This window comes from Rhea americana, unplaced genomic scaffold (genome assembly GCF_003343005.1).
Source record: "Rhea americana isolate MKP2758 unplaced genomic scaffold, rheAme1 scaffold_117, whole genome shotgun sequence".
In the NCBI taxonomy this organism is placed as follows: Eukaryota; Metazoa; Chordata; class Aves; order Rheiformes; family Rheidae; genus Rhea; species Rhea americana.
Window position 1 is genome coordinate 3,034,830 of NW_028185228.1, and position 27,601 is coordinate 3,062,430.

The 27,601-nt window shown below is 36.3% G+C and overlaps 1 protein-coding gene across 1 annotated transcript in view; it reads right to left on the reverse strand.

Annotated features, from left to right (window-relative positions):
* LOC146600765 (uncharacterized) overlaps window positions 1-23,524 on the reverse strand; it is a 129,060-nt gene extending 105,536 nt beyond the window's left edge. The window contains exons 1-3 of the mRNA XM_085318713.1: window positions 23,435-23,524; window positions 12,139-12,201; window positions 11,217-11,279 (exon numbers count right to left, since the gene is read on the reverse strand). The gene's annotated coding sequence lies outside the window, so the exon portion shown is untranslated. The remainder of the gene's footprint in view (window positions 1-11,216; window positions 11,280-12,138; window positions 12,202-23,434) is intronic.
* Window positions 23,525-27,601: the final 4,077 nt, after the last annotated feature.

Below are 27,601 nucleotides of genomic sequence, written 5' to 3' on the forward strand. Positions count from 1 at the left end.
AGAGTGAAAAAAGAAGCAAGTAGAGAAAGATAAGAGCAAACAAGTGATTCAGCTATACTCATGGTAAGAAACAGCCTGTGCTTTGGGAACAACCAATTTCAGCTGTACCAGTGACTCATGCTTTCATTAATTAGTGATTACTTCCTTCTACTTTGAAATTACTGAAATGGATTGGATTCAGTCTCCCCCACTACATAACAGGTGGAAATGTTTTCCTTTGCCTTCTGTATACACCAGGAATAACTCAAAAAAACAAAACTTTATGATATGATATTAGACCACAGTCATCCATGTACAGGAGGAAGCTCTAACTACAGCTAATTACAGAAGCTGTAATAATTTAGGGAGAAAGTAAGCCCTTTTGTGTGTGGCACATGTAGGCAATAACTTTAATTCCTAAAATTTAAGAACCAGATTTTTTCCTCAAATAAACTTTCATAACTTCATTGAGTTAGTGGGTATATGATTACAGTTAAAAATTTTCTTCACTATTTTTTACTTTTTCTTAAAAAAGTGTGGAGGATATAGACTCTATGCATTTCTCTTAAGAAAACTAAGCACCAATGCTTTTGAATTACTTGCAAGTGCATTTTTTTTTTTAAGAGTAAGACTAGGCTTTATTAAGTGTATGGAGACTTTGGATTTCTCTTTTTAGGTACTCATCAACATATTTGGATTTTTTTTTCTTTTTTTGTTGGACAGGCAGGTCTACAGATGGCATCTGTGAACATTGTCACTGGAATTAAGATTTTTTTTGTACCTCTGAACATGGATACAGGCAGCAGCCTCACTCTCGGAAAAGAGAAATCTTGAATAATCCGTTTCATCTTTATAGGTGACATGCAGTACTCTAATTACACTCTCGAAAGAGAAGCAAAATCTATGAAAAAGAAACCTCATGCAGAATCTACTGCATCAAGCTAAAAATCAATACACTTGTAACCACAGCTACGTATGGATCTTCCTCTGAAGAACATCTGCCCATTCTATTATCCTAATCACTCAATAATACTTCATCCGACTTAGTCTCTCAGTTACATATAACAAGGCCACAAAATCAGCTCTGCTTCTTGAAAAACAGATCAAGAGAACAAGCATGGCCACTGGGAACATTTACTGCATGGTTTAACAATCRTAACTGAAAATAAAGTGTAAAGGATGCCTTACATGAATCAAGTATACCTCTACAAACACGCCTAAGAGAAGGTGTCCAGGAGACACCCTATTATACTTTTGAATGTGTGATATAAAGAACTTTATCACATATATTTCCACTAAAATTCAGTAAAAGCTTTTAAAATTGTGTTTAAAGATCAAGGGAAAAATTACCTTTCCATTTTAAAAGTAAAGTAAAAGTCAAAAACATTGGCGTGATCCAAATGCTGAAGATTTTCAGTGACTTTATTCAGCTCTAGGTCAAGCCTCCAGCTTGTGCATTGAGTGACAACAGAAAATGGATAGCAGTGCCTGGTATATCATTACAACTTGAGTGACGTGTCTGTGCATGGACATTTTGCATAGAATAATTATCCTAACTATCAGGTCTGCTGTTTCAGATGTACATCTTATTTTGAGGGAAAAAAACTGTTTTTCTTCATTAAAAAGATTAACTTTGCATTGCTCGAGGCATAGGAGTATTCTAATCCCGTTATTTCTGGATGTGACTAGAAAAATAAACATTACATTAATCCCCAGACCAACATAAACAATGTTGATGCAATAAATTAGATTCTTTAATTAAAGCTATGCCACCCAGCTGCTAGCACAGTGCAGGTACTTCATTCTACATATTTGAAAGATCAAATGCAAAATGATTATTTGATTACCTGTGTGCTCTTTATATTGAATATGTACCGTTTTAAGCTTGATTATTTCTAATATTGCCTTTCTCCAAAAGGTTCTTTACAGTGCTGACAATGCAACTTCAAAAGATTGACTGCCAGACAGTAAATGACTATTCTAGTTTGCGCGAGGATGATTCTCATGTCAGTTTACAAAAAGTGAGTTTATACTACAAGTGCAAGCCTCCTTCCTTTTCTCTTTATTATAAACAGGATGGCATTTCTAATTCTTTGCTAACAGGGTCTTACCACTATTTTCCCTTCACTCATCACTCCCTGCTCTGTTCTGATCAAAGATACAAAAGAATGAAAGCAATGAAGAACGTCTGGGCTGAGCAATCTTAGCCTTGAAAGCTCTCAGCTCTCTCAAGAGTTAGCAGAGGTTATGCCAGTGAAAGGTGCTTAAACATTATTCATCTGCTGCTAATATTTCATGGACTGAGGAGGCGCCTCAGACAGTGGAGCTGTCTAGAGCTTTCTTTGCACAACACATGGATGAGGGAGAGGTAGAGTTTCCTCTAAAGATGATTTCATACTAGATGAAAGACGTCAATCCACTTTCTCATGGTCCCCCACAATCAACTCCAATGAAGAACTGGTCATATGTTGGGTATTGCAAGGTGGAGGAGAGAAAAGGGGAAGACAGAAAAAGCTTATTTTTGACTATTTATCTCCTTGCATTTCACAGTGCTTCCAGCTCCTGAGCACTGAACTCTAATCAAGTCCTGGAAGGGCATAAGTGTTTGGTCTTAGTATAAAATAATGTTACCATTCCCGGCTGTTACTATTCCCATTCACTAGGCAATAGGGGATGATATTCTCAGAAATAACACAGTGACCTTTCAGCCTCTGTGTTATTTTCATGAGTGGTAGAGGTGTTTAGGAATTCAGTTCTCATGGAAGATCAATGGGAGCTATGTGCCTGGCTTATCTTGACATGTCTGTGGATCCCACGAGATGCCATGCTGCATCTTTAGGCACCTAAATATCTTTGAAATCTTGTTGGCAGTTACTGCTGAAGATGGAATCCAAGATTTAAAGTCTACTAAGTACTTGAAACGTTCGGGATGGGATGTATAGCATGTCTTTTGAGCTGCCTTCTGTCTTGTTTCAGGAGCAGACTCCCTTAGTGCCCAGCCACATAGAGAAAATGGGAATTGCTTATCTGCTGTGTTTGTCTCTGGGTTGTGCTGGGGGGTTTCATTTTGTTTTGTTGCAATGCCCCCTTACTGTTTTTATCTGTTTGGAGAGATGAAACTTGTTTTTTACTATATAGCCATATCTGTCTTCTGATGATTTTGGAAGCATCAATTAGAAAAGTAGGCTCTTTTATTTTATTTTCCATGGAAGGACATACAGAACTGCTACCTGTCACGTGTTGAGCTTACAAAGGCACATGGAAAATAAAATAGAAAGGAATTTCCATTTTCCCAATGAATTTGTAAGACTCTTGTCTCCRAGGACCTGACTCTCCACTGCATTTTGCCTTTGCTTATCATGTGCACCTCTGAGGATATACATCTATAATGCTCAAGGCTAGAATACACCATCAGATTATCTAGTCTGACACTTTGTTGTCAGAGACTCCTATATTTCAACTAGGCACTTTGTCAGCTGATGTGTATTTTCCATTAGGTAAACAATCCGCTTCTGCAGACATCAAGGAAAGCAATATCCACCCTGTCCTATGTTAGTTTATCATTCTTAGTGTTAAGAACATGTACCTCATTTTCAGCCTGGATTCAGTTAGCTTTGGCTCTCAGTCATTCATTCTTGTTAAACTCTTCCTACTAAACTACTAGACTAAAGAGCTGTAGTAGCCTTTTTTTTTTTTTTTTTTTTTTTTGGTGAAGGTACTTAGTATCCACTATAACAGTCACCTCTTTTTGAAGAGATGAATAGAAGTCTCTCACTATGAGGCATATTCTCTATTTGTAAATAAATGTTTTTTTTTCTGTGCTTCCTCCAATTTGAACACTAACTATACACACTTTCCAGTCTCACCAGTGGCTTATACAAAGGTGTTGTGTAGCCATGGCCTGCATTCCTGGTTACTAGGTTTTTTTCATAGCTGTTTGAAAAATTATCTACCTCAACGTGCCATTCACCTTGTCAGTTTTAAAACTACTTTGACGATGTAAATGTAGATGGCAATATAATGCACGAGGCAGTAGGAAATTGGGCCCTGCAGTTAGAGAGACTATATTTGGGTGACACAAGAGAATATAACTCTGAGTAATGGGATAAAATAAAGCAAGGGAAAATTTAGGCAGACTGGAATGAAATACTTCTTAACTGTGAGATCTATTAGGTTGTAGAATAATCTTCTGTGGGAATTGATGGAGGCCCAGTTACTTCAGACATTTAAAGCTAAACTGGATAAAACACTTGAAGATATTCTTTAAGGAATTATCCTACCTTGCCAGAGGGAAAAATTAGATGACCTAGTAGGTCATTTCCATCTCCACTTTCTGTGATTTTGTTATACAAAGCCCAACAAACAGGAAATTATTAGCAAAGTCAAGAGATAGTATGAAAACCCTGCCTGTGTTACAGAAAGAACAGCGAATAACATCATCTGCTGGTAACCATAGTGGACTCTTAATCCAGCATTTCTGTGGGTTAGTAAATACAGCCAGTTCTGTGGTTTGGATGTGTATCTGTGTGTGAAGGGAAAAACCTCTACTAATGCAAAAATGCCAGGAAATGGCAGGAAACATCCAAATAGGACCCAGGAGAGGAAGAGGTGGGGGGGGGGGGGGGGAGGAAGGCAAAAAAGGCTGGCCCGGGGGGGCCGGATAGTGTCATGAGCAAGTTACTACTTGCTGTAAGCCAGCTGGGAAAACTAGGTGTTTTTATAGGGTTTGGTATGGGGGCATTAATTCATGTAATAATAATAATTGAAATTATTGCTAATATGAGACCAGAGCTAGTGTCCTCTTTGCTGAAGGTTGTAYATACGCACACCAAGCCATGGCCCCTACAGCTATCAAGAGAGTTTTGGAAAGTAGTAACTTAAAGAAGGAAGATTCAGTTTTAAGGTCCATACCTAGATCTTCCTTTGCATGTGTGTCTCTCTCTGTGTGTGTATTACTTTTTAACATGATTTGTTTTGAATTCACTCTAAAATCATAACACACTCTGCAACCTTTATACATTCATTTTATTTGCATAAAGAATCACTAGGCAATTCAGTGCTTATTATTTCTGTTACCTAATTTTTACATACATCTCTCCTCTTCCTCCCAACCTCTCTAAACCTAGCTACAAATAAAACCTTTTTATTTCATTAAAAAATAAAGCGAAGGAACAGTGAAACAGCAATCTATCCCTCAAAACCTCTTCCTTCTGCATGCTATAGCAGCTGTTCTAAAAATAGGTCCAGACAATCCGCAATATGCATATATGTACACTTGCACCCCAGTTTCCTACCACAGAACTTTATGCTCTTTCTTCATACTTTGGCTAACAAGTCACAATAAAACCTGTGAATAAGCATATGTTATGTTCTTTACATGGGTCAATTACTTTCAAAACTACCTTGGCCTCTCTTTGTCCATCTGCACATCTCTGCTTTGCCCTTGCAAGCAGCCTAAATTGAGACAGCCTCTACATCCCACTGGCCCTTGCAGAGATGACAACTGGGCTTCATCTAAGAGCACCCTCCACCCTCTTGTCTGCTGACATCTATCACATGACATCTMTGACATTAGGGAAAATGAGATACATGGCAGTAGCCAGGCCAGGAACAGCATGCTGAGACCTGTCAGCACTTCAGTTATTTCCCCTCCCAAAGAACGCTCCTGAGGCTGCACTGGGCAGACGTGGTGTCTCAAACCCAGCCGCAGTGCTGCTCCTCAGAGACAGCTGAGAAGTCTTCCTACACGTGTGCACAAGCACCACCCGTTTTCCCATCATAAAAATACGGAATCAACATTATGTCCCAGATCAAAGCGTTTGATCCACTGCAGCTGGATGCATTCAAAGCATTTTAAGCAAGGTGCAGAGCACACTGTAGTTTTCTAGATCAGTGGGTAAGCCAAGCATGTTTTTTTTCAAAGTAGAAAGTATCATCCCTCCAAAATGCTTTTTCTCATGATGGTGTCACATTTGGATAGCATTATAACATCTTCCTAGCCACGACTGCAATAGCATATGCAGCTAGGGGAAATAAATCATAGACACATAATTTCACCAACAAATTCTTTTAAATAGCCACATTTAAAAGTAAACAACAAAACAGAAAACAGGCAGATGAAATGAAAAAAAAAAAAAAAAAAAAAAAGAGACAATTATCCAGCAGGTGTCACTACTTGTTCTCTTATCATAGTAAGAGACTGATAAATATAAAGAATGAAAAGGTAAAGCTGAGCCAAGGAAGTCACAAAATTAAATGGATTTTTTTTTTGTTAAGATGAGGAATTTAAAAATTATCAGAGGAATTTGTCTTTCTCTCTGTATAAAGCACAAAAATACAGAACATACTGTTGGAGCATAAAATGGTCTTTTCTCTCCATTTCCTATAAAATCATTGTCTTTTCGCAAGTACACATACTGGCCTTTAAAACAAAGTAGAGTTGATGATAGTAGAGTGTGGTCAACTAATGCAAAAAAAAAAAAAAAAAAAAAAAAAAAAAAAAAAAAAAAAAAAATTAAAAAAAAAAAAAAAAAAAAAAAAAAAAAAAAATTAAACTAAAAAATGCAAAAAAAAAAAAAAAAAAAAAGCCTTGGGAGCTGGGGAGCTGAGAGGTCATTTTCTCTTTCCTGATTACCTTCATTCTACTCTGCCTACTTAGTACTATTACATCCCTCCTTGATTAAACATGGACTTTCCACTCGGCCTCCTGATCTCACTGGTTAACACGGTAGGAGGCATAACCTAGYTCTGTGGTGGTCACAAGATAATGTTTTGAATTTTTACATCTGAGATCAACTTTTAGTTTATWTCTGCATGACTGCGGAACAGGATCGCTTGAATGTTACAGCGGCATCATTAAAAGTACCTCAAGATTTGTGACTTTAATCCCACAGAGACTTCTCCTATTCAGGAGGCAATGATTTCCTTTGGTAGCTAGGGAGACACTGCCACTCTTCTCCTCTGCTGACACTCCTTAGTGTGAAACACATGATAGGGCATCACGTGTCAGGGATGCAGCCGTAGCACCACGTAGCTCCGTGATTCACACAGGGGCTCGCCTGACACAGGGGCTCGCTGTCTTTAATAAAGGCTCCGATGAAAACCATTGCCTTACTGGGAGCATAAAAGTACCAACACAGTAATACAAAAGTTGGATCATGCTCGCTGATCTGAGATGAGTAGGTCTGCACACCACGAACTTTTTTTATGCCGGCTAAGCAGAGCTATTCAGGGATGTAGTGGACTTTGATACTCATAAAACATTTGTTGCTGTGGGTCAGAGCCTAGGCACTCTTTAGCATCTGCCCAGTGGATCAGGCTTTATGTTTTTAAGTAGAAATGGTTTTATCATGAGCATCAATTGCAKTGGTTGATATCCCAGGTTTCTTATTAGGAAAGCGGCAAAGGTGCCTGTGAGAGCTTGGGATCTTTAATCAAGCTAACGTAGGTCTGGCTTTCAGAAAATATGTATCTTCTGCCCAGTGGGCAACTGGTCTGGGTGATGTGTCCTGTACTTGGATTTCCATACGTGGGGAATAGGGGAAAGTCACTGACTCCYCTTGTAAAGTGTTTCTGGGATTTACTATCAAAAAATGCTGCACAAGATCTAGGATTTTATTACTTATTAATTGAAATTATGCAGCAATAACAGGAAGGCAAAATCATCTTTGACARCTGAGCGAAGCTTTAGTTAGAAAATGATGTGATGATCCAGGCTGACATTTTCAGTGCTTTTAAAGYTCATTTATTACCTATGATATTTGTTGTGAGAACTAAAATGAAGTGGGAAAGGCATTCGTAGCAATCAGATTTAAAGACAAAGGCTGCTGGTGAACATTATGAACTTTKGGGAATTTTCATAGAGGAAGAAGCAGAGATGCTCCAGACTGTTGAGGTTTTAAGAAAGGGAGCAATAAGAGACACCCTGCAAGCAAATTAAGAGATTCCGAAAACACTAATCTCTGAACAGCAAAGTTTTGTTTCCACTAAAAAATAAACTCTAGTCTGACCATAGTAGCAGAATTACACTTTATAAGCTTACCTTGTAAGCAAAACATAAGAAGAATGAAAGAGGGAGGGATCTCTCTTTTTTTAGCCATTTTCCTGCCTGTGATATTTATCAAGCAGGATRTTTTGAACAACTATTATCACCTGTCCAATAATAGTTGGTGATTCTTCAGGTTTTCACAAAAAGTTGCAGGTCAGGTTTACTTCCCCTGGGGCTTCTCCAGTCTAACAAACTTTCTGCAAGCCCTGATTTTCGCATGAGGCTCAGCACTGAGGCTTTCAAGAAAGAATCTCTATTCTTATACTCCAAGCTGGACACCTCCAAACTGACGTGATCAACACCACGGCGTGCTCTGGAAGCTCCTGGCTAGTGCTTGTTACTCTGCCTCCGYTCAACAAGCCCCTTGATGGGCATTTGGAGACAGAGCTCTCTCTTTATCCAGAACACGGTTTCAAGTGTGGTTGTGCCAGACCCTTGTGTCTGACAATTATGTTTGTTTAAGCAAGACCTGTGAGTTTGTAACAATGGAATTATCTATTTTTCAGAACAATTAACACGACGTTTTTGTACTAGCTGAAGGTCAGAGGATTAATGTGTTTTCATCTACAATGCATTTTTAAAAGCTAATTAAGAACCCTTCAGTTCATTCTCTGCTAAAGACTGAAAAACATTTTGCATTAGATGACTCTTGCTTCTCTTCAGCAGCAGAAGGAAAGAGGRAGAGAGAGGAATGGGGAAGTCAGGAATTGAGAAAGAGTGAGCGGACATGCAAATAAACAAATGCATCACAGAGATACAGTTAATGGAGAGCAACGAAGAACTCCACTCCGGTAACACTACAGATAAAATTGTATCGCGGACAATAGCACTAATCTAAAACATTAATCAGCAAATATTCAGTATTTGCAGTGGAGTGACAGAGCATTGCTTTTTAGAAGAACAGAAATGGAGAGGAATAGAGGGAAAAGTATTGCTCTGAGAGAATTATTTTAAAGATATTTTTATCACCTGCTGCTTACAGAGCATCTCCTCGTCTCTCTCGTTTGTGTCTGACAGTCACCTGTACACACACACAACTGTTCATTTTGGGGGGAAAGCCTGGTTCAGGGGCCTTGCTGCAGAGGTGAGCTTTCCAGAAAGTTTTCCATGAGGATGAAGAACAGCAGTGAGACTGGGGCACCAGGAGCGAACTCCTGGCGGAAGGTAGCTGCCTGCAAGCACAAGCACAAGCCAGGAGTGGCTGAAGTTGGATGCCTACCCCTCAGCTTCAGGGATTTGAAAGGTTGATGAGAAGCAAAATGAGACACGAAATCAGAGACATCCATAGGCAATGCAGGGATTTGACAACCAGGGTGAAGAGCTTATATTTAATGCAGTGGCCACTGCCTATGCTTTTAATAAGAAAAGATAAAAAAAATGGAAGCTGTTCCTATCCTCTTTGCTTTTGGATGCTTATCTGCACTGCTGATTCAAACTCTCTAAGGTTCATTTGTTATATCTACCCAAAGCATGTAAATACTATCAGACACTGAGCTAGTTTCCTTTCAAAACTGGGCTATGCACTACTATTCTGATGATCAAATGTGCCAATTATTTCAGGCTTAAAACCTTTTAGGGATAACAGTAAGTGCTGCCAATCAAAGCTAAAAAGTACACATGCATTCAAAGAGCAAGCTGAATGCGAAATAACAGCAACATGTGTAGCTAGAATATATATTACAGATTACCATCCTCTTACACAAAGGCAGTAAACTCTTCAAAATGCAGCAACCTACAGAGCTAATAAAAGGGACAGAAATGTGTGGCTATCTCRGTTTGCCTAATTTGTGTCTTTCTAGCATTGGTAGGATGACTCACTGGATTTAGCAACAGCTTGTGAAGATGAACATATTAATAACTTTACGCTGCAGCTATGCCATAAAATGTAATCTTTTAAAATTCTATATCCTCAAATGGAATACAAGCTTAGAGCCAGAATAAAGTTAGATATTTGAATTGTCAGCTTATTTTCTTTTAAAATCTATATTTATACCTTTAAATATGCAACTTAACTTGGGAAGGAGCATTCCCTTTTCTTCCACAATGAGCCATTCCTAACTATAATGGAGGGAAAATACTAAAATGGGGGTGAAAAGTACGCTACTAGGAAAGCTTATGCAGACCGTATATGATTCAATAGCAAAGAAGCTAGTTTCACATTCAGATTTGTATATATAATCCATCATGTTAGTAAACAATGATATATATATATATATATATATATATATATATATCCTTTCAGCTTTGATTATAGTTCAGCAGATTTGAATAATTAGATAACAGAGCACAAGGCTTAGCACGAGGACATAGTAAATACAGCCCTGAATCTTTCAATCCTATTTTAAACCTTTCTCCATGGTTTTAGAGATTACTCTAGTTTATAGGAAGGCCCATCTGAGTGCTTGGTTACTTGCTTATATGGAAAATCTCTGATAAAGCAGCATGTAGAACCAGTTTCTTTAGGCATTAAGGTGATGACCAAACTGCTAGATGGACTATTTTGTTTTTCCCTGATTTTAATGAGACTCAGTTTCACCAACTGTAAGAGCTACTTTCTTGAGCTGTGTTTGCATACTTGCAGATGCAGTGAAACAATTAACAGAAAAAAAATTGTCTTGTAGGAAAGCTCCAAATGTCTGGACTTATTTTAAGAAATACATCATTTTTATGCTAGCTAGTATGAAACACAATGAATTAGGTTCAGGACAATTACTAATTTTATTTTTAACTTACTTTATTTTTCTCAGGGGATAAGACTTCAGAAAGTTAACTGACTATTTTCTTCCAGGTGGCTTGATATGTAGGTTTTACTATTTGCACTTAAAATGAGCTGAATTTGTGAAATGATTTATGAAAAATGATTTGCACTACATCCATTCTTTCCGTTCCATGTACCCGTTGAGGCTATTTATGCTCTTGATTGATTTATAATATGAAAGAAAGAAGTGTTTCTGAAGTTTTTATAAAAATCTCATGCTCATAAAATTGAAAATTGCATATATAATTATATATATCATATACATATGCATATACATATATACACATATATGTGTATATATGTTTGTCACGCCTGGAGTCTTACATGATAATGACTTACACACACCTCTATCTCAACTGATGAAAACCTTTAAGTGCCTATACTAAGTAGTCGGATATTTACTGCAGAGAAAGACAAACTTCAATCTCCTACCTGCTTTTTTAATTTCAGGGACAGCTGTCTTCTCATGAGCTTTCTCTTTTCTTCCTTCTTTTTCTAGGATTTAATTAAAGAAAGTCATTTGATATGCTAGAACTGTGAATCATATACTCAAATATGCAGTCAGCCAAGCCCTGGTGGGCACATGCTGAAAAAAATGTGACTTATTTGGGAGTTTAGTTCAGATTATTTCCTTATAGCACTTGCACCCTACTAGCCACAGAGCAATCAGATGAAATGAAAATTAATCAGTATGCATCAACTATGGATGATTTGGACCCTTAATAATTCATCAAAGACTAGGCGAAAATCATCAGTGCGTGAATGTGGCACCTTTTAGCTTAAGCTGCAGTAGCAATGAGATCATTAATAAATAATGAATGACATAAATATTTTCCCATGAAAGCAAAGCCCTTAGTGGATTTTAGATGCTTCCTGGGAATGAATGATCCAAAATGTTATCTAGATGGATGTCAGGGCCTAACAATCAGATCTCTGCAAGTTTCAATTGTGATTCTATCAAAAAGATAAAGAAAGAAAACACACATTCCCACACTGAGAAATTGGAACACCATGAACCGAGTGATATTTATTTCCCATGAACTTTGTCTATGGGAATATTACTATGYCCTGCATGCATACAGATTCCATTAMAATGATATAACAAGCCCACAGACAGCCACCAAATAGAATTTCTTCCTTGTCAGGAAAAAGCGTCAGAAAACATACGATGCTAAASACATCAGAGATTGAAGAAATAGTAATACGTAGGCTGGTGCACCGTGAGTAAGGAAGTAAGAAAGGGACAACACAGAGCCAGAAGCACAGGACTAACCTAACAAATAGCAATGGCATCTGAGCCACTCACAGAAACAAAAGCTGGATGAGGCCAATAAGAASCTTTCCCAAACCATACCTTTCTTCTTGGTTTCAGTGGTAGCCCTCTTCACATGAGATACTTTCTTTTCTTCTTCTCTTTCTAAGGAAGGAAATGAAAGTTCAGCTGGTTATTCATACATATCTACATCTACTTCTACATCTCTGTCTCTATCTATCTATCTATCTATCTATATCTAGAGTGGGCATACTTGACCAGCTATAACAGGTTTTAGATTGGATAAGCCTGTCACTGATTTAGGAGTTTACTATCATCAGCTCAGCAATATAGTTTATAACCTAAGTTATATTTCTGAGCTGATGACAGTAAACTGCCTGTGGAGCTAAGCATAGAACTGGAACCAGTATGTGCACCAGGTAATTATTTAAGTTAGCACTTATTCAAGAAATTATGGCCATTAACCTGGTGTAACGAAGAGTTTATTGTGGTGATTCAGTAGCCCTGCACCTGCTCTGCCTGAGTAAATGCTTCTTTTATAAAATCAGATTTAATGATGGCAAAACTTGCAAGTGATACTTGGGAATAAGTGCAGCATACCATGAAAAGCCTGCATATATAATACTCCTTTATAACACTTTTTATGAATTGAACCTTTGAAACTGTCATTACAGGACATCTGTTATTCATGGTGGATCGCAGTTAAACTATCGTCTACGGAAGAACATGACTCATTCTTTTAAAAGCATCTGCATCTATTTTGTCAGCTCACTGGACAACAGTAGAAATAAGGATAATGTTTTTCCTTTATTTATAAAGGCTATAACAATTTAGTTACTTATTCTATCAATATTATTTATTGGAAAATTGAGAGTTCAGTATTGAGAAAAGGAAGATATAATATTTTTTGTTTCCTTTTTGGGAAGTGAATTCCCATTTTGATGTAGAATTGATGTACAACTGATAATACAATAAGAGCTAATCTAAATACTTTTTTAAATATTCATCCACAAAGAGTTAAGTTTGTCATCTTCAGTTTGTCAAGCATGGCTCTGGATTTTGATGAAGTCAGTGGAAATGTAGTTTTCTTTTTGTGATGATTTACTGTATGAATGTGAATATAAAGATATTTTTATTACTGTACCAAACAGGACAAGCAGAAGAGCATGAGCCTTTAAGTGAGTTTTTATTATTTGAAAATTATTTAAGATATAGGAATATTTCATGAAGCCAGCAGATCCAAGCAGCAGTATTATCCCTTGCATAAATTAGTATGAAGATAAGGAAAAAATTAAACAACTTACTTTTCACTTCCCTAGCTACCACAATAGACTTGTGCATGAAAAAAATATACGCAAACAGGGAATGAAAAAAATTAATTGAAATACAGCTCAGTATGCTTTCTAAAACAAAAACAAACAACATAGGTGTACACTTGATAGAAAAATAGATTTCTTCACAGAATGCACAAATTCCACAGTCTGTCCACAGCAGTTTCATAAATAAAATTTTGCTTATCATGGAGGCAACATTTGCCAATATTCAAGGCCTCCCTGAACCATACTGCTTCAGATTTTCTGACAAAATTATTTAATGTTTAGAATGATCTTGTTGTATTGCATTTACTTCTTGTTTTAAAGGGATTTGGTCAATATCCTTTGCTTTTATTGTCTTGACAAAATGAAGCAGAAAACCCTTGCCTGTGTTTTATAGAGTTGCTCTCCCAGTATTTTGTGCTTAATACTCCCGCTGAAGCCCTGATCTGCCTGAACTTCAAGCTCAAGAGTCCTCTGTGCCTTTGGCAGGCTTTGCTCAAGCTTCTCAACCACACCTAGAATGCTAGAGCACTGTTCAGCTTCCAAAAGCTGGTTTGGAGTTTCTTCTGTYTGGTGTATTTTAAAATTTCTGTTATTGTCTAGCTTTGAGATTACCAGGAGTCTCTCTGTCTTTGAGATGCTCTTACAGAAACTCTGACTAGGGACCATGACTAACTCCTCAAAATGGAAAATTCTTGAGCCTGGGATCATGCACAAGCTGTTCGGTAAGGTGTGACTCCTTAGTATTTCATTTCTACGTGCAAAATACAATTCTTCTAACTTCTATAGTGTAGTTTAGTTGTTTGCTTATCCTGCCTCGTTTAATTGAAACTGTTAAACATATCAAGTACAGCAGAACCTGATTACCGTCAGAGAAAAGTTTCGTAGTAGATGTCGTCCTTTCACTAACCTCTACTCCTGGTAGCTAAAGACTGAAGTGCTGTTTGTATTTCTGTTATTTGTCTTCCATATTTACTGAGCACCTTGGTTCTGGTGGAGCTCTTAGCAGCTGCAGTATTCCAAATAGATTAATTTATTTTACTTTATATATTTCTAGTGCCGGGTGATGCTCAGGAATCATTGTAAGCCCAAGGTGCTTCAATCAAAAAGACTCTCCTTAATCACAGTGTTTCTGCTTGTGAYTGTATATAACAAGTCATATGCTTCTGAGGTCCAACTAAGCCACATAAAAATCTGCTCCCAATGTCACAGCAAGATTCAGAGCCATATGTGTGTTGAGAGCCGTGAGCTGAGAAGTGGAGCTTTGAGAAGTGGAGGTCTGCATGGAGGACATATGGAAGCTAGGAGGAATTTAATATAGCCTTGACTGCACTGGTTTCATTGCTAAATAGTTTCAGCAATTAATTCCATTGTCATAATTTTCTTTCACAAAGCTCTCAAGTTGCAATATTCCAAGCRCCCAGGAAGCCTAAAGTGATCTATACTCTCTATGAATTTTGTAGCAGATGATTACAAAACATTGTTAAAGGACTGTGCCCCCTGTGTCCCATTAGCACTGTCCATTGCAGCATATTCACTCTTGGTCAAGGCTCAGAGAAGCAGTCACAGGGCTTCCRTATAAATCTCAGCTGCATCTAATCTCACTGATGTCCCTTACGCCTACTACTGACAAATGTTCATGTATTTTAGACTGATAGACTTGGTAAATGGATAGTATAAAAAGTGTTATTTGTGATTTAGGGAAGCAATCCCATTTCTTGAATAAATATACTTCCTCTCAATTTGGGTCATTCACATACTTTCTTCCACATTTAGGTTGTGGCATATTGGAGTATATATTTAATACCAGCAAAAATTATCATTTCTGAAGCAGAGCCAGTCATTTTCCTACAGATATATACATAGCTAAATTAAAAGGTAGAGCAAATAAATAAATAGTAGCTTAGGCAGGTCTTTTGAACTGTAAAATTATGAGCCCCATCTGCTAATCTAAAGTGCTTATTTCTTTAGCYAGGAGCAGCAACAGTGATACAAACATCTGTGGTTCAGCTGCATAAGGAAGGATCATTGTGTGCATGAGCAGTGGGTTACACAGAGAAACACAAGGTGTTTCTGACAGTTCAGAGTTGGCTGTAATGTGGAATTCCAGTCCAATTAACCATAGAAAAATCCATATTGCTATTATTATTATTGTTATTTATTATTGTAATTGATGTTATTGTTTTGCCAGGAGTACTAGTCTTCAATCATCTCCTTGTGTACAGGGTGTAAGAGACATCCAAAAACTATCCCCCAACTTATCTTCAAAAATTTACAATGTCTTTACAAGAAAGAAAGATGGATATAACTGGATAGCAGAGTACAAGATAACAGAATAAATCATCAAGTCAAGCAACGGACTTTGGATTTAATAATAATTTTTGTAGAATGTGCAAAAATGGGGCTTCATGTAGAACAAGGAAGAAACTAGCATTCAYGAAGAGCAATGTGAATTAAAGCAGTGATGTGCTACCAAATGGGAAATTCAGGTGACACTTTTTTCCTGAGAAGRGAAAAAGATTGCATAGAATAGTTTACTTGAGAAATGATTGGAACAAAGAGAACAACCCTAAAGCAAAAAAAMCCCCAAGACATTTATTTATTTCTAAGTGAGGAGGGGTGAGGAACTGAGGACACTGATGAAAATCCAATTGTGAGTCACTAGATAGCAAGAAAAGAGATGTATTAAGGTGAATTACTTTACCAGCTTTCACAATGTCTTTGTATTAGTGTCATGGGCTGTCAACTAGTTCTTGGACAACAGAGGGAGGGGAGATAATAGAAACATGCTAACAATGCAGCACTTGAAAACAAATCTGGTAAGAACAGAGTGCTGCTGTGCCAATGCTGAGGAGAATCTAAATTTAGGAGTGCRCTCGAGTTACCAGGCACGGTGTCACAGGGATGGTGCTGGCTAGCGGGCTGGAAGATGCTGAGAGAGTTTCTGCTCCGTATCCTTCCAGATCCTCCAGGTGACCACACGAATACTGTCTGTGAAAGAACCTGTCAGCTCAGCTCAYCCCATCTGAGAAACGAAGGTAAGAAAGGTAGCAAAATGCAGCCACGGATGCTGTGTTGTGGAGAGGCATGCCTGTTAGTTCTTCTTATACACATAGCAGGGCTGAACGTCAGGAGTTTGGAGAAGTTTTAGTTCAGACAAGCCTCCTAAAGTTCAGATACTTATACAAGGCTTATCTGCATTTATCTAAAACCCTGTTGTCAGGAAATCTCAAGAGAAAAGCCCTTGTGAGAGACTTTTGATATTGCCTGGCTTTGTGAAATACTGCGACAGCTTTTCTTGCCTACCAATTCTGGTCTTGGCAGAAATGAGGAACAACAGTGATGTATGTGTACTCRTACACATACGGAACAGAACAAAAGTTAATTTAGCTTTTTCCAACCTCAGAGAAGCTACAATTCAGACTGAACAAAATAGGTAAAGCTCCATTCTATTTTTCTACGAGTATCTTTGTTCACTTTAAGCTCTTAAAATCATAACTTGAAAAGGCTATTCCAAAAAAACAAAGTTATATTTTAAAACAGTATTTCCTTATCTGTTTTGAATAATTATTGTTGTTTCTTTGTTTTAATTGCTGACTGAAATCCTGCCCTGGCTGAACTTAATGAAAGATTTGCCACTGATTTCAGTGGGACCTGGATTTCCTTCTGAATATTAACATGTCTAATTACTTTTCTATTTTTGATGATATTTCTTTCCCCTTTACATTTTGCTCATGGTGGAGTATGACATTAGATTGCTTAGTTTCACATTGGATTCTCACTATTTCAAACACACTTCCACTATAAAACCCTGCTAGGGTTACAAACATTTTAAAGGAATTAAAAGAAATGCAAGGAAATATTTCTACTAGCTTGGAATGTCATGGAAACTCATTTTTTTAAATAAATCTAAATTTAAATTAAAAGTTGACCTCAATTGTCTTTTTGAAAAATTCCTTTCTTGGGTAAGAAAATCCTTGTTGGTCCAATTATTTTTTCTATGAAAAATAATTCTGTCTTCTCTTGGACCAACTATTGAAAAAGTCAATAAAGGTCACAGAAACCTAAATAGTATTAATCTAAAGTTCTCAGAATTGCTTCTTTTCACACAGGCACACACACACACATAAAACTTACAGGGGATTGCTTTAGCTATAATTAAGTACATTTACTTCAAAGCTGTTTTAAACTGTACCTTTTCATTTCAGCAGACTAATACAAGACAATTTTTTCTCAGACTGAGCAAGAGAAAGACTAATGGGGCACACAGGTCATTGGAGATATAGCAAAGGCTGATGTCCTGAGGATTCTCTACAGACCGATTGGTTTTTGAAACTACTTCACTATTTTCAAATCCCAATATGAAACACTATTTGGCAGCTTTGATGACTGTTTCATGGAGATATTTTATAGGTCTGTGGAAAGTATGCAGGTAGCAATATCATGCCTGAAATTCCTAGTGCGTTCATGTGACCCACACAAGTGTTCTTATTTCTTCCCGGAGTGATTACAGGCTCCTCTTTCATGGCTCTGTCGAATTAAGCACCAAAACTGTTTGCTTAATAGAATGGGGCCATATGTTGCCCTTACTAAACAACACTGCAAGTAGCAGAGGAGTGCAAAATACCAGAGTAATAAAGCCAGAAAATGCATCTGAAGGGGAAAAGGAGAAGGCACGCTAGCCTCCATGACATGACCAGCAACAGCCCCTCCATTCGACAAAGGTGAATGGCAAAGAGGATGCAAATATGATTGCAGCAATGAGCTAAATTCCTAGGAGAACATTGACTCTTTATGATATGACCTTTCTCAGCAAGATCCAAACCATCACAGCTAAGGCACAGGGTTAGCATTTTCCGTCTTTGTGGCCGAAATTCTGATTCACTAGGCAACAGGAATCAATAGCAGCAATTGTGTTGCCAGTGCTGGGAACAGTTTCGATGATGCTTTGCATGCTTTTGAGCAAGAATGTCTGGGRTTTAGAAGAAGGGCTATACAAGACTATGCAGAACTTGTGTGAAGGTTACCCTCAGCTTTCCAAAGAAAAATGGAATCTTTGCATTTTAAAGCCCAGAAAAATAAATCCAAGTATTTTCCATTCATAGTGAAATCACACGCAAAAGGTTATTGCTTACTTGGCACAATTAAAAAAAAACCCTCTTAAATTTTGGAATTATTTGATTGTGTTCTGTAAGTCTTGATGAATATTTATTTTTAAATGTAAAATCTAATATTATAAATTGTAATAATAATAATAATAAAGAGAAAATATATCAATATGTCTAATCAAAATGTGCTTAGCTTTATATTTTAAATMAGTTTTCTACATTCTAGTAAGGTTTTTTTTTCCCAATTGCAGTTTAATTTTTTCTGTCTCATCACTAGAATAATAGTAGTACAAAAAAGCCTCACGTCATTAAGTAAAATGWCAAGGGCTTTCTGAAACAGTGAAGATTTAGGCTTTTCTTCGTCGTAGCTCAATCATTAGAGTTTACTGCTTAAACAGATAATCTAAATCATTGAATAAATCACTTTGAAATCTTGTGCATATGTTTTCAAAGGATTTACTGTCTTTAGTACAGACTCATGGAGACATACGGCCCACATTTCTCCCCAAACCTTATTTTTATGCTATATATACAGAATCCTGTTAAAGCTACCTGAACTGTTTCTTCTAAAAAACTAGGTTAAAACACAGAACACTGTATTAGATATTTCGAAAAGAAACATTTTTCCTCTTTGTTTTTGTTCACACTTGGTTTAAAATTGATCATAAAATGCATTTTCATCACATAAATAATGTCAGTTTTATTAAAAATGCTCTAAATTTGGCTAAAAATTCAAAATCSTGAACATTATATTGAATCACAGTCTTTCATTAGAAAGATATTTTTAGGTGTAATTGATTTTACAGACAAAAGRCAAAAAAAAAGATGTTTTATGGAGTAATCCATGTACAGAAGRGAAGACTGTACAGACAGTACAGAGGCAGAAGCAGGATGATTTCTACAAGATGCCCTTCTACACTTCTATGTAAGTGTACTTATACACTTTATACATCAAGGAAGCTTTATCAAAATTTGTATTGGTTTTAGTAATTTAGYTACTCTTGGTTATATCCCCTAATGTTATATTCATGAACTGAGGTGTAGACTGGAATGTCTTCCTAAGATAGTTAGGTAGTCTGTATCCTATACAACATAGAAGCTAGACAGTTTTCTATTGCAATGCCAATTTAGCCTCCACAGGAATTTTGGATGAAGTTAAAGAAATGTATTCCACAGTAATTTAWTTTACTGTATTCTGCAAAATTTGTAATTACAGCATTTCAACAGTGATCCAGCAAGAATMATTTTGTTCTTTTTTTCCTCAAAGATTCTCCATAGACATTTATGAGATTTTAAGTTTTTCTTTTTTTACCTCATTTGATATCACAAATACAAGCAAGATTGCAAATAACCAGTATATTTCAGTTACATAAGGGAGATTTTGAAAACTTTGAAAAATATTCAAATACAGTGCTGTTCAACATAGTTATGTGGTACAGAGGTTACTGTTTGTTTGAGATCATGGGTAAAGTGCATTAAGATGCCTTCCACTAACAGAAGGGTTTTGAAACAGGCCTCTCAYGAAGATGCTCTAATCTTGTGCAGAAGATTAGAGCATGGACATGCCATTCTGTAACAACTAATAGAAAGCTTTACTATCTACTCTAGTTTTTTAGCTTAGTTTCCACATTTCTTGTCAGGCTGCAGGTCCTTCCGTAGAGATTACCCTGCCATGTCGAAGAGCGCAACGCGGGAGCGCTGTCAGAAGGAAGAGTCCCTGGCTGAACAGGGAATGGGACRAAGCAGAAGACCTTGTGAGCTGAGCGAAAAAGACAAGACCTGAGCAAGCAGGTTCACAAAGCACCAGCTGCATGCTGCAGAGTAGCCTTAAGATATCAGTGGATAACAAAATCTAGGCAAGAGAGCAATAAAAGATACAGAGAATAAAACAGTTGAGGGAGATGCATACTAAAATCAAAGTTCAGAGAGCCATGGAAAACAGATCTGCTCAAACCACAGCCAAAACCAGCGTCCTCCCTAGATGGCAGTATCAGAATATTAGCGGAGAGAAGAGCCTGCTTCCAAATCCTCCTGAAAGCTCCAGAAAAAGATAAGATAAAGGTTTTAAAATGGGTTATTTTACTTCACRGTTTGGCAAACAAGGTTTTGAAGCCTAGAAGACATGTTGAAATATATATCAATGTCCTTCTGTTCACAAATTCTCTTTCCTTCTTTCACGTTTTTATTGTTACTGGATTTTTTGTTTGTCTCTTGTTTTTCTTTTCTATTTGTGACCTGAAACTTCAAACTCATCATTGCGCTTTGAGTGTAAGATGTCAAGACAGCAGACTATTTTTTTGAAAAGAGTCAAGCCACCATGAAATAGGAGAGTAATGATCTGGTCTTTTCTAACTACAGTAGTACAAGGTATTTTGCTTTCCTGACGGAAGATAACTGAAAGGCTTAATTCATACACGTGCATTTGGATACATTTGATTGCGTACAAACAGAACACGGTATACGTGTTAGGAATATCTTACCTAATCAGCCCATTTCCCAAAGACTTACTGTGGAAGTGAAGGAAGAGAGAATGACAATGACGAGAAGATAAAGGTTGAGATTTAATAMATGTGCTTTTTCTCTAAGGCATAGTGAATTCAGCAGACAGTATTTTCTACTGAGCAGTGGTTAGCAGCCATGAAAAGCTTTCATTTGAAAGTATCAAATCATAGARGTATTTGGTAGGTGCAGCCACTAAATAGTCCACATTAACAGAAATAGACTGATTCGAGATTACCTAAAAAGCCTGTGGCAAAACAGGGCAAAAGTGAAAACATCTCTATCTAGAAAAAGAGTCAGTCTTTTCAGCTTTTATTGGCTGCATGATTTTCTATCTAGTCTCTCAATGTCACTAAGTTGAAAAGCCTAAAATTTAAATAAATTCTTTCCACAAATTTACCCTGTGACAACTGTTCTATTACTTCCAACATTTTTATCTTTCTTCAGAGTTGGTTGCTTTTGTCACAGGCTTGGCCAATCATTCCATATTATATAAAACACATTTAGCAATTAAAAAATGCTTGTACTTGTTCACTGTTATGAGAATTTGTTATACTATTTTATCTATATTTAAGATAAGAACAAACCTTTGTTTCAACCTCTCTCTTCTCCTGTTCCATCAAATATAGTGATATCCTGCTCAGAAAGGTGAGTAAGCAGTAAGAAGTCACAAATAGCTGTCTCTTCAGCTATGCCAGAGATTTTAAATTTCTCTTTTAATCCTTTTTTTTTTGTCTTCAGATATTTTTCCAAATATTCTTATAAATTACTTAATTATTTTTCCCAGGGCTGAAATAAAGCTTCAGGGTTTAAAGTTTCTAAAGGAAATGTGGTTTCTTTTCTCAGATATAGAAACCACACTGGCTGGCGCTAGCCTGGTGCAACATACAAATTCTCACAGCAGCATTTTTCTAGTGATTCTTCCTTCTTTATTTCCTCCAAAACTCTTGAATAAATGGTATTCTGGCCTTGAGCCTTACAGGGAATTTAGTTGTACGATTTTGAGCAGATAATCTGCTCCCCAATTTGATTTGCCAAATGGGTGTCTAATTTACATTCAGAATTACTGCAATTGCATGCATAAATGAGCTAATGAAACACACAAATGTGTAACTGGTCATAAATAGTCATTTTCATGTGCAATTGCAGTAATTGCATGCTCCTTATGATTTTGAAAATCAGGAACTTAATGTTAATTTGATGCTAGTTCGTGTTGTGTAACAGTTATATTTAAAGATTAGGTTTATCACTCAATAAATGTAGCAGCCTTTTTCTATTAGGTCTTTTCTTCCATTACGGTTATTTGGTGGATAATAGTGCTTAACATTTCAGGAACTTTTTTTGCTAATAAGCAGGGTTCAAACCTTTGCTTCAGATAGGTAGGACTGCAAATCTAATATGCTGTTGTGTTACAGCAACTATAGATGTTTACTCTTTCAAACAATATTTGAGACAAAGAGCAAGTCTTTTAACTATTTTTGTCTAGACATTTTGATTCATAATAATCACAGAGTTACAGAAATATCTATTTAATTTAACTCGTTGCTTTAGTCATAGGTACTGCCAAAATCACTCTCTAAGTTTCCATTTCCAAGCACACACAAATCTTGTAGCTTTTGTTTAGTGGTGATGTTGTCATCCAGTCTATTTTTCTCTTAGATTGCAACTGCATTCTGTATAACACAGAACTAAGACCTCTATGAGAGAAACTAGCAAGTGCCTAGATGGGACTGGGTGACTCCCAAGTATTATATGAAATCTGGCATATAATTATATAACAAGACTCATAAGTTTTCTATTATTAAATTGTATGGTGTAGAAACCAGAAATGTACATCACAGTAGCATTTTTGAAGTGACTGGACACAGTCCATTTTAAATGCCTATTTAGATGCTCTAAGTGCATATTTCAACCATTTTACTGAGATGATTGTACAGTAAACAATATCATTCAGTTGCAGGGTTTTATGTTTTAATCTTCTTACGGTAAGATCTGACTATGTATTTTTTATTTTCAGTAGTTTTAATAAGAAGAGTAGAGTTAGTAAATGTGGAGCCAGAAATATTATCTTCATTATTGTAGAAAATACACAGAAACATTGCTGAATAACAATAAATGAAAGAGTAATCCCAAGTAAATTAAGAGGATAATGTTGATTATTCTTTACATTTGGATGGCAATTTATGGCTGGGTTCCTTCCAAAGCACTGCACTTTACAGATTGAGCCTCATTTCTGCAATCTATTTCATGCAGGGAATCCGCTGAACCATCTGTAGGACCACTAGAAGGAATACTTAGGTCTCATCATGTGAATATTTTTGTACCATTCATGTCTCAGGCCCAATCATTGGATCTGTTTTGTAATATAGATTATATTTATAAGCAAAATCAAACAGTATGGAGAGTCAAGTTCATGAGTAGAAACTAATAAACGAGGAAAAGACTCAAACTTGCCTTCAGTAGTTGATGGCTTCTTCCTTGGACTGTGTTCTAGAAGAAGACGAGGTGATACCGTTTCCTTATGTTCTGCACGTGAGTATACATGTCCTGCACGTGAGTATACAAGTTAAGAAGCATAGAAAATGAATTCACTAACAGACTAATCAGATTCACTAGCAGACTGAGTTCCCATCAGAATTGTTCATGTTTAAAATATGACATTGTATTTAAAAGTTATTATCTTCCAGACATCATTGGAAGAAACTGCATTTCTCAACAAACACAGCAATTTATTTTTAAGAGATACATTTTAAATCAATGAAAACCAAGTGATTCAAGGACATGCTGAAATGCTCACAATTCTACTTTTCTTTGTTAGAATAAAAATCTCATAAGAATAATACTGCAATAATAAGGTTACATATTTGTGATGCCTCTTCTACAGTAAAAGCACATTTTTTTCTGTCAGGCCAATGATCTTCAGTTGGTCCCTCAAGTCCACTTATTATGAACTTCCTGAAACACTGGCAAAAAATATTATGTTTTTTTTATCTTTAAGAATTATTCTTAATTAGCCAATACCAGGCAGATCACGCACTGTAAACACTAGCTAGCTTCTGATCCCAACTGCTGACTGAAATACCTCTACTCCTTCTTAGTATCGAGCTGTACTCTCTCATGGTATTGAACTGGGACTTTCRGTATTATATGAGTCTTTAAGTGCAGATACCATGTTTTATTAAAAACAGTTTTCATTTCATTTCCACAAACATTAACAACCAGGTCTTTCACTCTTATATTTCTTATATATCTTTTTTGTTTTACAGTGCTTGTTTGCAACCTCCTTATTTCCTTTTAATTTCTTCCTTTGGTATTTATTTTTATTAGCTGTCCTGTATTGTCCAAGACAATTTGGAAAGCATGATTTATTCTGTGTCCTGTGAAATAAAATTAGTTACATGTAATACYGATGCAGTCATACACGTCAGCATACATTCATTGCACCACATGCAATCGTGCTGTTAGGTCTCAGCTCCATCTCCACACTAGAAACTCAAAGCCATGCCTCATGCTTGGTGATAGAAGAGAAATGAACAGTTTATGAGTCTTGGAAACTGCAGTATCATACTGACTCCTCCCATTTTACAAAGATACTTCATCTTGAAGAAAACAGTGGGCTTTGAGCACCATGGTCTTTAAGTTATTGCATCTCATCAGCATATGTATGATCACAGGCAAACAATTTGCAAGTAAATAGTTTAGTTCATCAAGTAATTTGCGTAAAAATCACACATGGATCTGCCCAAATTTGACTCATATGCCTGACTCACTGACAAAATGTTGACACATTGACAAAATTAAGGCACTGAAGGCAACGTGCAACAAATGGTAAAAATCTCAGGTTTTATATATATTTCATGTCTTGGCAATAATCACAACTAGATATTTACCAATTTCATCACAGAATGATTTTAGATATATATGATTGAAATGAATGGTAGACAAATTTTAGGAATCCAGCTGTCTAGTCATTATTTTCCAACACTTTGTATCTTAAAAAATCATCCTTAAATTGCAAACCAAGCTAATGAGATGACAAATACCCTTTGTTTCCAACCAGAATAGGAAAGTTATAACCATAACTTCTCTCAGCATACAAGTACTTCATTAATTGCATTCCTAGTTCAGAGTAGGAAGAAAAGTAATATGAAAATCAGTGAAGAACAAGTAAATAAAATTTTTTTTTCTGCTAGTTTTGATTAAAATTCTGGACAACAGTTTTTCAGTTTCTTTTTTCTTTCTTTCTTTCTTTCCTTTTTTTTAAAAAAAAAAAAAACAAAAAACTGAACTACATCACCTATCCATACATGGAAAGAGTGACAAATTTTACAATTTGGACTAATTGCTTTGTGTGAAGGATGATAAAAAGTAGTGGCTCAGAATGTTGAGTAGATCAGTAATGAAGGGGGATGGTCAGTAATTTGAACTGCAGTGTGGTGTCTATCGCATGGGGCAAAGATCTAACACCTCTAGGTCAAATCATAGGATGGCCCCATTATCTTCGTGTTCTTTGCTGTAATAGCAGTTTTCTAATGACTGCACTAATGTTAGTCAGTATAATCCCAGTGCTATACCATTTATTACTAATGACTTGTCAAGTTCTATTTTATACTTTTACAAGTTTTAAGCAAATCATTTATTTCATGCAAATTGACCACATGATCCAATATGAGAGTGTTTTAAGCACCAAAAGCTTAYGCTTCACAGATCAAAAACTTTCCCTCAGGCCAGAATGTTTGTTCTGAGCAGGTTCCCATCCACCCTGATAAAAAGCTTCTTTAATGTTTCCACGTGTTATTAAATGTCTCTCTATTCACTTTGATGGGAATGCAAAGGACAGTAGCCGAATAAATATTTTATCCATTCTTTTGATGAAATATGTTAAAGGGGACATCCTAAGTCAAATTTCTTTTCTATTCCTTTTTCTTTCCCTTGGAAGTTATAACGCATAAATGCTTTTTGCTGCACAGAGAACTCATAAATAGAAATGAGGAATTGGCCTCTACAGATCAAACCATTAGGATTAACTGTGTCCACTATCTTGACTCCAATAGTGGCCAGTTGGACACATATCCAGGATGTAAATGAGAGGAAGGTGGGATATTTTTAACGATTCCAGAAGACAATCAGATTGCTCCATGAATCATGAGAAGTCATTATCCAGATTACTACTATTATTATTTGACATAAATTTATCTTGTTGATTTAAAAATGCAGTCATAGCAGCTGACTGGAATTTRAAGTCTACATATTTACTTGCTTCTCATTTCAAACATAGTCTTTATTTTGCTGCTATGAGATAAGCTAAAATAGTTGATCTGACTTGATTTTTTTWAATTAGAATTTGATTTTTCCATGTAGTTGCAATGTTCCAGACATGCAATTGGAAACACAAAAAATCTGTGCATATTTCTATGCCTGTGGAGCTGTGCTGTGTATTTTATTTCATCTTTAGGTTTTGTTTGTGTACAAATACCTCCTTCATGTATGACAAGGCAGCTACCCGACAAATGACAATTGATGGAAAATGCAGTAGAGTGAAATGAACTGACTTTCTTTAAGCTCACAGGACCTTGTTCACTATGAGAAAAAATGCCATGTCAAGATACGAGTAGCCTTCTCCACTGCCTGAAAGAAAGAAACATGCTKTAAAGATGAGTAGCAGCTTTAAGAAACTACATGTTAATATAAATATTTCATTGMAACTAAGTTACAGTCCTCAAGTTCCAAGAAATTTCCATCATCAGTGTTCATAGAAGCACTTGAGATATGCTGAAGAAATGCCTTTTGACCAGATTTATGAGTATATTAGGTGAATATTGTAGAATTTATATCACATGATAAGAAGTACAAGAAAAATGTTAATAACCTTAATTTTGTTAATCTAGAAATCATTGTATATTTGTCAAAAATGCCTTTTCAAAGCACTGAGTATAAATTCATTTCCTCGGATAACAGCAAAGCATGTGGATTTTCTTTTCTGCCTGATTCGTCCTGTTCCATTTCTCTGCAGTGACTAAAGAAAATACATACATACATACATACATACATACATATATATATATATATATATATATATATAAAAATTATACAACAACTAAAGGTATTGTAGCTAGCATAATACTCAAATTGGGTATGTGGATAAATACTACCACTACAGAAAATGATAACTGGAAACACCTTTCCTATGACCGTACATCTCCCCCACAGCCATGTAAATGGCTGTCTGAACAGCAGGAATCCTACAGGCTGACAGCACCAGCACTTTGGCAGAATGTCTCTCAAAGACAAATTTCTTCAGACAAATTTGGATTTTCCCAGATATGACATTTTTTTCCCATATCACAGTAGAAATAATTGAAATAAAGAAAGCACACACTTTGCAAAGTCATTTGTTATCAAAACTAAATTTGAATCAAATGTTTCCTAAAGATTAGAACAAGACATGGAGCAAACGAATGAGGTAAGAGTGCCAAATGTGCTTTTAGAGGATTGAAATCTCAATGGAATCATGCAGTTCTGGCTAGGTTTCCAGTTTTGACATGTAAGTTGCTTGAAGTTAAAGTTGAGACTCCCTTATTATTACTAGCTGTCACTCTTCAGATATGACTGTCATTATTC